This window comes from Cavia porcellus, unplaced genomic scaffold (assembly GCF_034190915.1).
Source record: "Cavia porcellus strain 051 isolate PalLab524CR breed Dunkin Hartley unplaced genomic scaffold, mCavPor4.1 scaffold_4, whole genome shotgun sequence".
NCBI lineage: Eukaryota > Metazoa > Chordata > Mammalia > Rodentia > Caviidae > Cavia > Cavia porcellus.
In genome coordinates this window covers 113,509,804-113,527,663 of record NW_026947487.1, presented here as the reverse complement: position 1 = coordinate 113,527,663, position 17,860 = coordinate 113,509,804, and the positions used below count along the sequence as shown (strand labels likewise).

At 49.0% G+C, this 17,860-nt stretch overlaps 1 protein-coding gene and 1 long non-coding RNA gene across 2 annotated transcripts in view; one reads left to right on the top strand and one right to left on the bottom strand.

Annotated features, from left to right (window-relative positions):
* Positions 1 to 17,860, top strand: part of Maf (MAF bZIP transcription factor) — a 328,033-nt gene that overhangs the window by 259,478 nt on the left and 50,695 nt on the right. The gene's annotated exons all lie outside the window — the stretch shown is intronic.
* On the bottom strand, positions 4,457 to 5,719 carry LOC111754849 (uncharacterized). Its single transcript, XR_002789524.2, has 2 exons — positions 5,561 to 5,719; positions 4,457 to 4,762 (listed from the first exon to the last, which is right to left on the bottom strand). It is a non-coding gene; the product is annotated as an uncharacterized LOC111754849 (long non-coding RNA).

The window sequence follows — 17,860 nt, the reverse complement described above, 5'->3', positions numbered from 1 at the left end:
CAACTTCAGCTTTGTAGGTTGGAGGAAGTGGCTGTCCAAGGTAACCGTGCTGCCCACTGACCCAAGTTGGAGAGCACCTTCCACAGGAAAGGAACCACATACCAGCACCCTTGATCGCAGGCACAGGGGCTTACAGCAGCAGCTGTGAGTGTCACAATTCCTCAATATGGACAAGGATACAAGGGTCTGAGAGGAGGATGTCTAAAACAGTTCCTGCGAATGACAGCATGATTTGGGAGCTCTTGGTGTCCATAAGATGACCCCAACATTATCTCCAAAGAGCGGAGGCATTGCTTTGTCTCTGAATTCGAGTCCCTTCAGAAATGCCAAAGAACACTCACACACGAGTGCTGTAGATCCCCAGGTAGATTGCGATGAAATCTCAATTACTCCGGGGGCCACTGCCTCTGGCACAATCGCCATATCTCAACCTATTGCAGAAAATCTGTGAGGAGAATCTCTCCACAGGGCCCCATCCGGGCAGTGACCTACCAGCCGTGGAGGACACAGGACTGAAACACTCTGATCTCAGTCTCAGATAGAGTCAGACCTGCCTCTCCCCGTGCGCTTAGGTTCTCTCTGCCTCTTGTTTCTTTCTCTATGGAGAAGCCAGGGAGATGTGGTCACCTGCATAGAAGAGGTGGCTCTGGAGTCCTACATCCAGGGATGGATTTGCTATAGGCATTTCCCATTCCCGGAGAATAGCAGCCCTGCTCAGTGAACCCCAGTACAGCGATCAAGGGGAAAGTGTGGGCACCTGAGACTTGGTGGCCTTTTCCCGCCAGGTGCATGGGCCATGGCTTGGACGGCACCAGCTGCGGCTCAGACCTCACCTGGCCTTTCCTAACTCGGGGATGTGGGCGAGTCCTGTATGGTTTGCTTGACAAATGACAGCATCACAAGTTCCTCCGAGTTTTCCATGCATAAACAAGAGAATATGACATTACATGCAGGAATATCGTTAGTGTACAGAAAATACGCGTCATGCAATAAGCATTTTTAAAACCTCGTAATCCAATTTTATTCCCCTCTCTGTTTGGAGAAAATAATGCAAATGATTTAAGGGTATTCAGAGAACCAGCCTTGCCTGAGTGTGCAAGACCCTTGAACCCACCCTTCCTCCGCAGAGCCTGTGTTCGAGGTACCCTGGGGGGTGGGGTCTCCCTGGGTGGCTCAGTAGCAGGCCTAGGGCCCACAGGATATGATTTGAACCATACGTGCCTCTGGGCTCTGTCTACCTGTGCGAGGTTCCTGGACATCTAAACAACGTGTCTGTAGATTTAAGGCAACACAAATTATTCTACCGCTGTTCTAGGGACATGAAGTTGAATAGCAAGGTATCTGCAGGGCCATGTGCATTCTGAAGTCTCAAGGAAGGAGGACTGGGGAAGCCCTCCTGCCTCGGCCCACTTCTGGTGGCTCCATCAGTCCCTTTTCTGGCAGCTGCATCACCCCAGGCTCCCTCTGCCTGTGACTTCTCACAGCCTTATTTCCAAAGGAGGTCACACTCGCAGGTGCCAGACGTTAAGATCTCAATGTGTCCTTCAGGGGCCCAGCTCAACAGTAGCTGGGTCTTCTGCCTGCAAACCCTTATCTCAGCACCTTGTTTTTAGGGACTGGGCACGCTTCTGAGGTGTCATCTTTCCCTTCTGAGCCTCAGTTTCCCCATCTGTTTGGAAGGGACACAATGCCTCCCGCTGAACAGAGCTGTACTGCCCCTCCCTCCCTTGCCCTGTCTGCCTCCCTGCAGGGGCCAAATGCCACTCCTGCAGTCTCCCACAAGGCAGGGAGCCCAGGAGGGCTGCACCACCACTGCTCACACCCATTGTATCCGAAACTGTCAGGCTTATGCCCAGCGTCTCACAGGAGACCGCTCTGTAACAGACAATAAATGCATATAAAACTTGCAGCGCGGTAACTCGTGTGCAGCCAGAGAGTTGTTACAATGATCCGACTTTTGCTGTTACTTCCTGCATCGGCCAGAGTCCATTCAGGAAAACAGCACACAGCCTCAGCTCGGTGCACGGGGCAAATATAGTCTGGAAAACTAATCACAAAGGTGCCAGGGGAGCTGAGAATGAAAGGGAAAAGGTGAAGTCAGTACACAGAGGAGCTGACCACACAGGACAGGCTGCGCTATGGACCTGAAGCAGAGCTGACAGCTGGAGAGGGGCGCAGAGTTCCCCTTCCCCTCTCCTCCCAGTCCCAGACCTCCATATCCATCAGGAAGTTGGTTGGTAAGGGCCAGGGCCAGCAGGATGGAAGTGGGCAGGAAATGGCATTTGATGTGGTCACTTCCCGGCCATACAGAATGAAAAAGTGATGGACAGGCATGAGGTATAATGGCCAACAAGTGGACAACATCCGAGTTCCCCAGGGCTGTGGGACCTGACTGCGCTCCAGCCTGCGTAATCGCTGTGTCCTTCTGGCCAGAGCCCAGAGGACACAAGGAAGATTCAGGGTCCCAAGCTTTATCCACTGGGGGGACTCCAGTGCAGGCCACCACCTGGGGAGGGGTTAGAAATACGGCCTCTGTGATTCTCCTGCAGCTGATTAAAGATCAATAATCAGAGAAACCTGCAGTTAGCACCAGGAGCTGACAGGATTGTCCTTTCCAAAGGAAGGACTGAGACTCCTTTCAAAGCTGTCACATAGCACCTGATAGCGTGAGATCTGTTCCCTCTCAACAACCATCCAGCCCAAATTCTCTGCTGAGAATTCCTATATATTACTCTAAATGAAAGAAATGGAGACACGCACACCCGTGCTAAGCACAGAGGCCCGTGAGTGAGCTGGGCCTGGACTGAAATTCAGTCTCCACGCTAAACACTCTGCAAAACCAACCCTCACTCTCAGATCCGAATTGCCTTGTCTCACCCTACCCAGGAGAGTATTCAGAAAGAAAAGTTTCTTCATTCTGGACACTGAAGCAGTGACCCATGTAACCAGTCCAGAGAGAGATAATTGTACACGAAGCCCTAACGATTTAAGGGAAATTAATATGTAAAGGTTGTCGTATCTCCAATCAGATACTAGCAGGTCTTGTCACCTACCCTGCCCTCTGTACGGAGCTGCTGGGGAGATAACTCCTTTATCTGATTGGAAGTAGCTTCCCTCTCTGTGGGGTCTCAGACTTGTGACTGCACGGGGATTGAGAAACAAGTGTCCTGGTTCCTAGTCACCCTGAGCAGCCAGCCCACTAAGATAGTGACCTTGATGGGCTGAACACGTGGAACCCAACCCTTCTCTGCTATCCAAGAGCAACAACACCTTGGAAGAAAGATGTGGCCTCTGTAAGCCTCAGTTTCTGCCTCCCAGAAATGGGTGCTAGATGCCCTTTAGGCTGCAAGGCAAACCTCATGAAAATCATGTGTCCCTGTTGGAGGGTCCTATGGGATGGTCATAGTCATCACACATTCATTTATGTGTCTCAGGCACATGCTCCGGATGGTCTAGAAATATTGTCTGATTAAATCAGCGTCTCTCAGCATCTCTGTCCAACTTCATACCTTCACTTCTGTGTGTTTTCTCACAGTGAGAGGCCACAGGGTCTGCCAGCAGAGACACCTGGCTGTATTCTTGTACCATTTCCTTTCTCCTGAAGTCTCAGCCTTGAGCTCACTTTGAAGCCCAGGCTGGTCTCAAATTCACAGCAATCCTCCTGCCTCAGCCTCCTGAGTGCCAGGATTACAGGAGTGCGCCACTACGCCCAGCTCCCTCATAATTTTAAGAACCAAGTAAGACCTCTTTAGGCTGGTATCCACATCCTTCCTTGGCCTCCCCTGACCTATGCATCAGTAAAACCCAACCCCTTGGAGACCTGAGTTTAGGTGGTACAAAGGGGAAGATATCATGAATGTTGACTTTTTATAATACTATTACAATAAAAGACAGAGTGTCACTGATCCCCTCCTGGGACGTCCTCCGGAAGTCACCTTTGGTGAGTGCCACAGCGGCTCTCTGTGTTTCCTGAATCCGCTCAGAACACTTCCCCTCCGTGGAAGAGTGAGCAGCCACACAGTGCAGAGCTGATGGATGAGGCGGATGCGGATGCTCTGGAATGTTCTTAGGAGCCCGCCTCTCCATGGCTGGCACTTATCTGCAGCGTTCACCATTTTTTATCACACCTCATAAAGACATTCATGAGAGCAGACTTCCAGAAGTACTTGGGGAAGCCTCAAGCATAGTAGGAGAAGTGTGTTTGAAGCAACGGGGGGTACTTCACAGGGGATTCATGGCGACGCGCCTTTAGTGTAATGCATTTTTAACTATCTATTTTGATCACGCCTTGTATATCCTGCTCCCCCCTTCTCTTTTTTCTGTTTAAAAAATAAATGAAGGGGTGAGTGAATGAATGAATGAACAGCTCCAAAAGCAAGTGCATGCTTCTGCACGCAGCCCCCCTCCCAGTGTGTAGGGATCCCAGCAAGCCAGAGAATAACATCTGATTCCAGCCTGTCTCACAGCTCCAGCTTTAATTACACTCAGGTTGCAGCAGGACTTGGGGTGTGGGGCTCTGGGAGAAAACAGTGGGCCTCTTGACACCTCCCTCACAATAGGACGAGGTCTTCACTGCCAGCTGCCGGTCCTCAAGCTGCCAGTGTGGCCTCGCATCAGCTGTGTCCGCCGGCCTCCGCCTCACCCGGTAGGGACTGGTGTGCAGAGCAAGCCCCTCTCGAGGCTGATCACTTCCTCCCAGCCCATGCAGGGCAGAGCAGCAGCTGGGCCGGGAGCGCGGCAGGTGTCTAACAGCCCTGCAATCCTGCATAACAGGAAGTGAAAGACAACACCATATCCAATTGAAACTGCCGCAGAATATGGGCTGCAATGCTTAATTAACCACCCTCAGTCATTTCGCAGATTTCTGTTGTTGCCGAAGGAAAAAAAAAAAAGCCAGAGTACGTGGAGGACAACAAAGCCATTTCTGGAATGTTCATTTGTGTTCATGCCCCCTGCTCTCTCTCTTATTCCACAGCCTGCTGACATGACACACGGGGAAAGCTCACTTCTGGCTTCAGTGTTTAATGGGTTTTTAAAGTGTTTTGTTTTGGTTTTTACAGGGAGCCAGAGCCGTGCTGTAGTCCTGGGAACTCGTCAGTGATAGGTGGGGACCGCCAAGGGCATCTGTGCAGTTGTATTGACAGGGCACACACATGAAAGGCAGTGCCCTGGGCGCTGGGGTGTGCGGGTGCAGCCATGGGAGGGCAGATATGAGTGCCACGCCACTGGGGGGCCGTTCAGGTGTCAACAGTGTGTGGGGGGGTGCTTTGGATTGCTCTGGGCCAGTTGTGCTCCCCATGAAAATGAGTGCATCTGTCTAGATAGATATGTCAGGTGTGTCTTGACCTGTGCAGGTGTCTGTGGTTAGAGGGCAGTGATGATACGAAGCTTTATTGTCCCTGTGTATGTGTTAGGGAGGGGGAGGTGTGTGCCAATATAATGATATGACAAATATATTTAAAGCTGAGATGAGAAATGGTGTGTGGCCAGACTTACTAAGGACCTGCTAGGAAGTGACTGAATTTATACACGAACTAGCTGTGTCTGCATGATGGGGTACCTCCGAGCGGGAGGATTCCTGGCGTCCTTCTCTTCCCTGCTGGAGCACAATGAAGAGGACTTCTCCGTAAAGGCTCTGTAGCTTCTCTGGGCTTCATCTCCAATCAGAGTCTTGTTTTCCAAACCAGACTTCTTTCCACATGTGGAAGGATTTCTGGGAGATCCCTAGAAGATTGTGAAGTTAAGAGGGCATGAGTGAATTTATTTAAAAACCACTGTTTATTAGGGGTTCACTGTTTGGCTGGCATCACCCCAGGTATGTCGCAGAACTTTATCATCCAGTGACTGCTACTCATGTCACTTAGAGCTGACAAACTCAAATCACTGGTGTGTGGTAGAGCCAGGGTTTGAATGTGCAATGTCCAGATTTAGCACCCAAAATCTACCAAGTCATTGTCCCTGAGTGCAGAGAGAGAGATATCCTTTCTTACAGCCCGCGAGCACCGGAAGCAGTTTGCATATTGCCATTACAGACAGGGGTCTTCCTGTGAGTGACAGAATATCTCCTGCAAAACTGCTGATGTGGGCAGCAGTGTACACTGAGACATGGAAGGTCACCTCTGCTGCCTCACACCTTTCTACACCATGCTGGTGTCCTCGCTCGGTGAGACCCATGGTGCCCTCTACCCTTCCCCAGCCATCAGTAGATTCCAGCTTCTGAACAGCACATTGTCAGGATCTTGAGGTGGTTTCTTAGGAAAAGCTCCCCAATCCTTGGAGTCCATTGAGATCATCCTAGCACGCTCTTTGGGTGTTTGCTTCAACAGCACATGTAGCAGTGAGCTTCCTGAGAAGCAGTATCCAAAGTGAATCCCATTGCCAAAAACCTGGAGTCCCAGCCCCAGGAATCCAGTCTCCCACCGCCAGATATTCCAATCATGCGGTTCTGAGCAGGACCCAAGAGCTCTATTTTATATAAGCCACACCCTCTCCTCACATTCAGGTGACTCTGCCAGGGGTGCCTAAGAGCCAGACTTCCGGGCGAGCTGTTCTCCAAATCACCCAGCTGTCTCTCTTAGGAGCCCTCCTCACTGCACCCAAAGCATCTCTCAAGAAGGAGGCTGTGATTCTACCTCCGAGGTCACTGGTGCCTAACCAGGGGCCAGGCTGGACCTAAGAAAGTGGGGCCAATCTATCTCTCCCACATCCAATCTGCTACTGCAGACAGTGTTTCTTTCAGGATGGCTGGGAGACGAGCAGACAAACGATCATGTGAAGCCAGGCATCCCTCAAGGAATTTAAATGGGTCAGGAACTCTTAAAGAATTTAAATGAGCATGAAATAGGTATAGAGGGTTTTCTGGGCCAATATGCAAGCCAAATAGTAAATAACTATTTTCAGCACTGAGTTTGGTTGGCAAATTTGCATACACATGTGATGCCCTGTGTTTCTATTTTTACCATGTAAATCTGCAATCTGTGGAGAGAGCCTTGTGCTTCTGCAGAAAGCCAGGCTCAGGCTGGTGGCTGGGAAGAGCTGATTTTCAGTCTCCCTGGACCAGGAGTTCTGTATTTTAATGAGTCCAGCTAAGCACGGAGAGACGGACAGGAAGGAACAGGGGTGCCTGGCAGACGTGCGTCTCAGGTGGGGCCTTTGTAGCATCGAGGACACTTCTCCAGGAACAAAGCATTGGTGCTTAAGAAATGGAAGTTCAAGTGGAAAGTGTGACATTTCACTGTGACGCCAGCTTTGCACGACTTCCCAACCTCTCTAAAAAAGCCATCTCCATTCTTGCTGAGCTACAATGGTGACCATATCTCTGTGATTCTTACGATCACTGTCAAAATGGGCTTTGACCTGGACGAACCTCTGCACAACCACCTCTGCCTTTTCTTTGGAGTCCATTTACTTTAGATGTCAGTAATGAGCTAGATTTAAGATTTGGGATAAGAGAGTCTTATTGTTGCTCATTTTTACAGTCCTGGAGAGTGAACCCAGGCTCTTCCCACTGAGCCACATCCTCCAAGCCCCCTTTATATTTTTATTTTGGGACAGAGTTTCACTGAATTGCTGTATTGTCCTATGAGGTCCTGGCACTTGCAGTCCTCCTGCCTCAGCCTCCTACAGTGCTGAAATGTCACATGTGTCATTATGCCTGGCTGGGGCACTTTTCTTAATGGCTTAATGTATAGGCTCAGAAAGGGGCTGCCTCTTGGGTGCTTTATCATTGTTCTGGAGATCTCTGGGGGTGACTTTACCAAGTGGATGTATGTCAGCCTTTGGATATACTTCCTTCACCTTTGCATGCTGCAAGAACACATACAGATGAAAGAAAAAAGCCAATCCTCCCTCCCAAATCCGTATGTAAGGTAGGGAGCCCTGCTTGGGTGGTGAGGATGGTGGTAAGGGGGTTCACGACTGTTTACCTTCTGCTCACAAGCCCACAGACACAGCCCGAGGGTCCACAGTATTCCAGTGCATCACTAGTTACTACCAGTGATATCTAGCCCGGACTTGCCACAAATGTCCTGAGCTTAGCTCCAGTAAAATATCTTGTGGTGCTGGAACACGGTGGGTGTCCATTGCCACTCAAAGGACCTTTCAATCGCCACCACTACATTGGTGATCTGAGGTGGTGATTGTGCTTACATGACTGAATGGGCAAAGGGGGCAGTGCTCCCCACAGCCCTGGATGGCCCTGTGGAGGGATAGGCACTTCCAGGTGAAGATGGGGTCTTGGGGAAGGGGGGGAAGCTGCTGTGATTCCCCAAGTCTCCAGAAGCATCATGAGTATCGGTGTGGCCTACTCCTGGTCCAGCTCTCATGTTCGCTTTCAAAACCCTCCTTCTTTGTCAGAGCTAATTCTGATTGCTGAGCAATTGGGTGTGTGATATTACCTTATTGGAACAATTTTCAGAAACTATCCCTGAAAACTCGCCAAAGGTGTTTTTCAAGACATGTTTTCAAACACCCTTTAAAAAATACATGCTCCTCTTTTCTCTTAGCAATTGGAAAAATATATAAATGAGCCAAAGGAGATCTATAGAGAGCTTGGGGACTATAAGTTAAGCTTTTGGAGTCTTTTAAAAATATAATAATGTATGCTCATAGTACTCCAGAATAAAGAGAAAAATTTACCAATTTTAAAGAGCTCTTAAAATGAATAAATTGCAAACATGCACAAAATGCAGCATCTTTGAAATGTACTTATTGGGAAGAAGTGAGGAATTTTCTTATGCCTAAAGTAACATGACAGAGTTGTCTAGAAAGACAGCTTCCTAGGCTCCTTACTGAGTTGGAAAGAGTAGTTCATTTATATCTTACACAAACCCCATCTGTCCATCCATCCATCCATCCATCCATCCACCCACCCATCCATCCATCTATCCACTTCCTAAGTAGATGGAGGACATATACATTCTAGCCTGTTACTGTCCTGGGGACCAGGAAAACAGAGATGAAATCAGGAACCTTACCGATAACAGTCTCCTTCCTGGAGCTCAGGACCCAATACCACAGACCCTTAGCTTTTGTGGATTTGACATTTATGAGCGACCCAATGTTTCATGACTTCATAAGCTGTCAGGTTTTGCTATTGCCTGGACTTGAAAAATCCCTCAATGAAACTAATGAGCACAGAGAAAAAATCTTTAAACTCACAAGTGAGCCCAGCTGGCACCCCAGGGTGCAAACTGAGATCAATTTTGTGGTTCTGCATCCCTAATAATTCCCATCAGGGAAAAATACTGCTCTATGGGGTGCAATGGCACCCAAAGAAAGCCACCTGCCAAAAGTACTTGTAGAAGATAAAGACACCTACTTAAAGTTTTGATGGGAGAGATTACCTGACAAGCACATATTAAGTTGAGAATTTACACCCAAGCTCCCTACTGATATCGAAGGTCCTCTTTGACTAAATAGAGCCATTTATTTTGTTACTGCAGCCCCTCAACTTTGGAGACAATTATAAATATTTGGTTCCTGGGATTCCAAGTTGTAAAACCATTTCCAACTCAGTGGCCCCATTCTTTGGCCAAATAATATTGTTTTTTTTTTTATTTAGGAGAGGGAGGGACACCAGTGTCCGAGTCTCTGTGGTCACCAGAGTTCTTCTGTCTTTCTGGTCTCAAAGCTCAATGAGCTCTGAAGCCCATGTCCCACGTGCTACTGTGGGGTTTTTTTCTTCTTAGAAACCACCTCTGCCCGGGGTTAGGTGCAGGCTTCTGCTGGGACAGTGCCTTTCCTCTCCCAGCTGGCCTTTCTGAGCCCAGACGCAGGGTCTCTCACCCTGACTGCCCGAGACCTTTATCCAGGTTCCAAGAGTGTTGTTTCCTTTACACCACGGGGCCCCAGACACAGGACTCCTGTTGGCTTACCCCATGGCAAGGTGTCCTGGGGTGAGGCTCCAGATTAGAAGCCTCAGAGTGTGACTCACAGACCAGTAGTGTGTCTTTGGTGCGTGGGACTGCAGTGAATTTTCCTCAGAACAGTTCTTTGAAGCGTGAGCTTCCTCCATGTGCTGGGGATGGAATTGATATCCAAGCAATGCACAAAAACCTTCTGAAGAGTGCACATAACTGCAGAAAGCAAGGGTCTGTTTAATCACCATTCACGTTCATGGCTTTCTTTTTATTTGTTGTACTGCTTCTCTCTCTCTCTCTCTCTCTCTCTCTCTCTCTCTCTGTCTCTCTCTCTCTCTCTCTCTGTCTCGGCAGTCTCTCTATGCAGTTCAGGCTGGCCTTGAGCTCACTTTGTAGCCCAGGCTGGTCTCAAACTCACAAAAATCCTCCTGCCTCAGCCTCCCAAGTGCTGGGATCACAGGCGTGAGCCACCACGCCCGGCTGTTAAACTCTCCTATTAAACTCCATTTTCTAATCTTCTCAGGAGCTCCCTTTTACCATCTATGGTATCTCATCCGCCTCTTTGCTTTGGGCTTGGGTTTAGCATTTGTCTAATACCCTCTGCTCACTTCTCCTCCCCTCCTTCCCTTCAGCGATCTGCACTACCGGGTAAATGTGTGTTTGTTTCCTGGCCAACCTCCAAGCTCCCAAGCCTTCCTCTGGCCACCCCTGGACACTCATTCACCCTCTAGTCCTTTTCCCCTCCCTGCATCTCTCTGGTCTTTTCTCTGTCGTTTCTCTTCTCTGTCTTCCTCCCTTCTTGGCCCTCTTTTCCTTTGATTCTTCCTCACTCAGGCTGATCTGGGAGATACAGGCTGGTCTCACCAGGGCATCAGGTAGACTGGCCCGACATCAGGTAGACTGGTCACAGTGTGGTCCCCAGGAAGTAGAGTGAAAGGCAGCTCTCCTGTCATTGGAGTGGTCTGGGGACTGAGAGACATGGAGCAGGGGACAAAGCAGGAAACACCATGGCCCTGGTTGGAGTTGAGTCTCAGCCTTGACCCCAGAGCTCAGGAGTGTGATGGGAACACAAAGTCCTGAGGCAAGAGGGCCTGACCTTCCATTCCCCGAGGCTAAGAAGTGACTGCAGGAGGCGGACTTTCCTGCAGGAACTTCCCGGAGAAGCTCATAACTCTGGGCGGCTTGGGTGGCCGAGGTCCTTTCTCGGGACATGGGGCTGAGGCCCCAGGAGACGGGTACAGAAGACATGGGCACAACAGCTGGAAAACAGCCTGCGTCCTGTGCCAGTGACTCCTCCAAAGTCAGGTTCTGTATCTTCCCACGGAATCCACCAGCCTTCCCTGCAAAGCCAGCTTAATGCACAAGAATTGAGAACTTTTTCTCCTCTGAGTTTAGGCCTACAGTGCCTATTTTCATTAATCACCCCCACTGTAAACATCTGCCCATCCCAGCTGCACTGCAGACCCTAAAGGTGTCTGTGGGCTGCCTCAGGAACCTTAAGGCTGTTCCTATCAACCTTGTTCAAAGCTCATTTGTTAGAGAGGGACTTCCTGCTCATCATTCCATTTCTCTCTGTGTGCAAGCATTTGTAGGAAGAGTCATATTACTGAGGTCCATTGTTAGCCACGCCTCTGCTCCCTGGATCTTGTTCACCCTGTGCCCACTACCTCTGCTCCCTGGATCTTGTTCACCCTGTGCCCACTACCTCTGCTCCCCGGACCCATCTTTACCATCACACCCATGCTGAATGCTACCCTTAGGGGTCTCCCTTTAGCTCTGACCTGGTCATACCCTTCCCAATGGGGCGAGGACTGCCTGGGGCTACAGATACTTGTCCACCCTCAGCTACCTGCTGGACTTTACTTTGGGTCACCAGGAACCTGGAACTCCCCTATGTCACCCCTTTCGTAAATCATCCTCCTGAGAAGAGACCATGGCAGTGTGTGCTCCCTGGGCTGATGGGTGGCTCAGAGCTGTTGTCAGCCCACTGGGAGAAAGCCATAACCAAGCTGGACTTTCAGACGGGCAGTGGACAGGCACCTCGGGTTAAAGACTGTCCCCTCAAGTTCATGACTACCTGGGAACTCAAAATGGGACCTTACTGGGGACCAAATCTTTGCAGATGTGGTTAAATGAAGTGTGGTCAGACTGGGCTGAAGGGGCTCACCAAACCCAGTGACTAGGAGCCTTCTAAGAGCAGAGACCTAGGAGCAAGGGAAGAAGACAGAGGTAGATGCCACTAGCCACCAAGCAAAGTATGCCAAGAGTTGTCAGCTACCGTGAGTACCCTGGAAGAGGCAGGGAAGGCATCTCCGTGGTGCTTTGGGGGAAGATTAGCCCTTCAGACCTCAGATTTCAACCTGCAGCCTCCAGAACCAAGAGAGGACACATTTCTACTGCCTTAAGCCACCTATTTGGTGGCATCTTGTTGGGCAACCCGGGGGAACCCGTGGAACAGATACAGGGGAGACCCCTTTCTGCAGCAGGATAGGTTTAGCTGAGACTCCACCCCAAGCTGCCCTGTGCATCCAGATTTTCTTGCAGGCCTCTGGAGATTTTAAAACTTTAGATTGATGCCACTGTAAAATACACTTGCCATGACTTTAAAAACCAGTTTCTTGCTTTGATTTGCAACTTTTATGAACCAAGACTTGGGCTGTTCTGGCCTGGTCTCCATCAACACTGGGGTGAGCCCCCAGACACCGTCTCCCCCTGTACTTACGCAGACTGCGGTTGACCAGTGAAATCTTACCCAGGGAGCGAGCTGTGCTGCGAACACAGGCAGCCAGGGTAACCTTTTCTAAGTCTCTTAAATGTAAGTTTTTCCCCACCTGACGAGGGCTGAAGATCATTTTGGGTTAGTAGGGCAGCTTATCACGCTGCTGGTCTTCCTGTCTTTTTGCGGACTGGCAGCCTCCGATCGTCAGAGGAGCCTTGAGGCTGTCGAGTGGTAACAGGGGCATAGAAACCACACTTCGGGCAAAGTTACAAGGGCACCCAGTTGCTCCACATCATGTCCCGGGGAAGCCCCGTGCATCTGTAACATTTTCCAGCTAGTATGACTTAGCTCACCCTTGACGGATAGCAAACCGATGCCCCCATGCTCAGGGCTCTGTCAAAGCCTGCTCCAAAGGGAGCCCAGGGACTCTGAGAATTAAAAGGACCAAACCAACCCTGAGCTGCGCGGTGAGGATGAGGAAAGGGATGAGCCCAGTCCTTGCCTCCAGCGACTCATAGATCCCTACTTTGGGGCTGAGCCACCCAGGGTGCTGCAGCTCAAATGTCACCCTCTCTAGCCTCCTCGCCCTGTGGTGCAGGATCCCCCAGAGTGGGCACCTGCTTTCCCTGATCCATTTCTACCTCTGCCCCCTGCTCCCAGCCCTGTTTCTCTTAGCTTGTGGCAAAGTGGCTCCCAGCATGTGTGCTTCCAGGAAAGCCAGGGATCAGAGCGGGCACTGGAGCCACCAACTTTTGTGTCCCCTATGGGAGTTAGGGGTGGGAGTCTGCGCAGTGCCAGCCTCATCTCCTCTGCCTCTAGGTGGGCACCTCCACCACTCAGGAGGACCACAAGCTCACAGTGACGTTGTGGGATCCTGTGTGCACAGAGTGGATAGGGGTGGTGAGGAAATAGTCAGAGCCTCCCAGAGACCGAGGAGAAGTCAGTCGACCCTCCTTGGCCACTGGTTCCTGTCTACGTCATAATATGCAAATACAATCCCAGCACTCTAGGAGGCTGAGGCAGGAGGATCACCAGTTGCAGCCCAGTCTGGGTGACTTCGTGACTTACCAAGATTCCGTCTAAAAATTGAAATAATAATAATAACAATATAAAAGACCGGCTGGGGATGTAGCTCAGCACAAATTTTTAAAAAGATGTGCACAGAGCTGTCCTGGCGGGGGGTGAGAACTGAATGTTGATGTACATTCAGCATGCCCAGCAGCTGGCCCCAGAAGGAAGCACACCCTGCCCGGCTCACGCGTGCTGTGCTCGGAGCGCAGTGGACAGGACCCAGGTGGAAGCCGCCCATCGTTCTGTTGTAGACCTTGCTCTGGTGTAAGACATATGCCTGCTTCTTTTCTTTTCTTTCTGTCTTTTTTTCAGTAAAGACATTGAACCTGATGCCACATCCCCAATCCTTTTTCTCTTCTTTTCTGTTTTAAGACACTGTCTTAATAAGTTGTGAAATTTCCCAACGGGGACTCAAGCATGAGATCCTCCTGTCTCAGCATCCCAGAGTGTCCTGCTTCCAATCGGTACATCCTGCCTTCACCCAAGACCCAGGGCAGGGCCGAGTGGCAGAGCCTCAAGGCGGCAGGCAGGAAGGCAGGGAGCCACCTCCTGTGCCCCTGGCAGGGCGGGACCTCATCTGGGTATCACACGGGCTTCCTGACTGCAAGTCGCATCGTGGGCTCAGTTTCTGAAACTTCGAGTCTGTCCTACCCACAAAACCCCGAAGCCGCCACTCGCCGAGGCTCTAAACGGCCCTTGTGCTTTGAGACATGGAAAAAGCACACTTCAAGCTGCCAATTCACTTTCCAAAGCTCAGCTTGGAAGTCAAGGGCCTCTCAGTTCTAAACACAAGAGAGAAAAATGGTGCTTCGGTGCAGGAACGAATTGATGGGGCAGAGCAAGCCAGAGGATTTCAGGAAGAGGCAGGGAAAAGCCTTGGAAAGAGATTCTGTTTGTTTCTTTTTCCTCTCTCCCAGCAAAGCAGCAGGATTTGACTTCCAGAAGGAAGCAGGCATTGATTTCCAGGCCTGCAGTTCTTATGCACAGGATTTTTTTTTTTTTTTAATTCAAGGAGCAGGAGAGTTGGATACTTGCAACTCAAGATTGCTAAAGATTCACTTTCTCCTTGAAAGGGCACATCAGCCCTTTCTGTCCCCACTTGTGGGGGGGTCCTGTACCTCCCACTGCTGCCTTCTGTCTTACAGAGGGAAGGGTCTAAATACCCACCCTCATCCTCGTTAGCCTACTGTGCTCGCCTGGATTAAAAGGGAAAGGTGATTCTCATTCCGTGCTGCAATTTTCTGATGTTTGCCCAGGCCTCCTCCACAATCATCAAGGAAAATGCAGATTTCCAGGCCACTCTCCCTGAGACTTCAATTCTGAATGCTGGGTGGGGCCCAGAAACCTGCATTCTCAACAAGTACCCTTCCGCTCCAAAATGTCCCATCCCCCAGACCACAAATACAGAGTCTGCTAAGGGCCAGAATAAGAGATGTTCCATCCAGCTACCTCTAAGTTGTTGAGTTGAATGATTATCATTTGTATACACATAAGACTTATTCCCAAAAAATCTCTAATTTTATAGATGGAGAAACCACAGTTCACAGGAGTTAGATACTGTGGTAAGTAAGGGAAAACTTCACTAGGGTCTGCACACTTTCTAAAGTTTATCTTGGGGCCTGGGGATTTAGCTCAGCGGCATAAGTGCCTGCCTTGCAAGCAGGCAGTCGTGAGTTTGATCTCCGGTACTGATAAAAAGGAAAAAGACAAAAAATAAAAAAATAAAAAATAAAGTTTATCTCCCCTGGCAGGGAAAAAAAAAGTGCTTTCCTCCTCCATCAGAAGATCCAGCAGTAACAGGACTCACTCAGAGGGTTAAATAAGATCATTTTAGGAAGAGTCTATGAAATTGCTGATGTTCAACCATTTGTAACCTATAAAAACAGCAGTTTCATTTAGGTTAACCTCATAATTGTTATGTGCTTGCTATGGTGCCCGGAACCAAAGCATCGCTCAGGCAAGCATCAAGCATGATGGGGGGCTGCTGTGGGCAGAATTGTGTCCCCCTCAGATGATGTATTGACCATCTGGCTCATGTGTATTTGACCTCATTGGAAAATAAAATCTTCAAAGATATAGTCAGGTTCAGATGATTGATGTGCTTATAAAGAAAAAGATGTAGATGCATCTTTGGAACATCTGTTGAGATCTCAGGAAAGTGGAGAGGAAAATGCCAGAGAAAGCAGAGGCAAACACTGGAGGGATGCAGCCACAAGCCAAGGGAGTCAAGGATACTTGGCCACCACCATGAGCTGGAAGAGGCAAAGAAAGACCTTGAATTCAGACTTTTGGGCTCCAGAAGTGTGCAAATAAATTCTTCCTATTTCAACCCACCCAGTTTGTGGTCACTTGTGGAGGAAACTAACATAGCTTTATCCTTCTCATCCTCGAGCTCACCACAGTCACCACCACAAGGCCACTTACCTTGTACAGAAACAAACATGGCGCCCATAGTCAGAGCGCAAACAGCACCCTCTGCTGGCACTGCTGGGCTAGATTGGATCTGCCCATGTTCAGCCCATGTCCTTCCTCTGTTGTGGACATACCCAACAGACTGGTTTGGTTTCCATCCAAATTTTTTAAAAGATTCTTTTATGGTAGACACACATTTGTGCTATTTGATGCTTTCCCAAGCTCCCTTTGGCTTGTGTAATGCAGATTTCTCCCCAGGGAAATATTTCAAGAGACAGAAAGACGGAAAAATGGTGGCCACAGAACGCTGGGTAAACATTAGCTCCTTTCATAACTTTCCTTTCCTGGATGACAAATCTGCGGTGGGCCCCCAAATCCCAGGGAGGCCTGCTTCAAACATTTATTTGGATCAGCCCGAAGAATCAAGGACCTGCTGTAGAAAAAGTCCCTAAATGCACACCGCTCAGATCGGGCTTGCTGCAGGCAGGGACAAAAATCCCAAAGTAGAGTTCATAGCCGTTCTCAAACTTATTTTTCATCAATACAAGGTTTCCAATACCCTGTGTTTCAGATTTTTGCAGAATGTAACCTCACCAGGTTCCTCTCTTACCTTTTCCCTCATCAAAGTTGGAAGTAAAAATTAGGATGCTACAAATCTACTGGTTGGTGGGCTGTATTTTCTAAATGAAAGAGCATCCAATGGGATGGAACATTTAAAACCTGGATTATCTAAGACAGTGGGCTTACGAAGGTACAGTGTGGACTGTGTGTCTGAGTTTAGTTTCCATGGCTTGTGAGTTTGGGCAGATCACTTTACCCACTAGGATCTCCATTTATTCATGTTTGTGAAGTTAAAAACCATTAAATAATTTCCCTTTAAGCTGGGGGTAATCAATAAATAATGAAAAGAGTTTAGCCCAGTGATTCTTTTGTAATTTTTCAATACATAGTATCTATTAGTATTATTTTTTATCTGTAAAGAAAAATATTTTTATGTCCCCATCTCCATATATCAGAAATGGGACAAAACCTGCATCTCAGTTAGGGTGACCATCTCTGCAGTAGGCATTACTTTGCAGTTCAGAGAGCTTAGGTGACATAGCCAAGGTCATACAGCTGTTTTATCCTGCACTTGAATTTTAACCAGAGGGAAAACCAAAATCCTTATCCTTTCTTCTAAAGCAAATTGGACAGCTGAGAACATTTTGCCTCGAAATGAAGTCTCTCATAAGAAGATGACCCTTTGTCCTGAGCCTTACAAGGGTCTAGTGGCCTGACTGGGCAGTGTCGTGCTGGTGGCGTGGAGAGAGAGTCCCCAACAGTATGAGCTCTACTTCCCTGGACTTCAGAACTGACCCACATGAGGGCAAACTATGAACCTCAGTGACTGCCAGCCTATGGCAGGGTTATTTTCTCTGTCCTCCAAATGGGGCTTCTAACTTGGACTGACAGCTCTAAGATTGATTGGCATTTGGGCTTTCTGGAGAAGTTGGTCAGATTCCTGGGTCTCTCCTACATTTGCTGAGATGGACCCCAGCTGGTAAATCTGATAGTCACATTTTAAAGTAGCATCTCAGGGACCGTGCTCATGAACCTACGAACCAAAGACACAGCCTCTACTTTACTGTTTCTCGGAGGAGGAGAAAGGAGATATGTTTTTCTGAAATAACAACTAGATGGTGAAGTACCTGAAACCCATCTGCATCCTACAGACATCCAGATATGGAAAACCAAATACTGGAGCCTCCAAGATGCCCACGCCCTATTTCTCCCAACCTGTAACCATGCTAGGTCACCT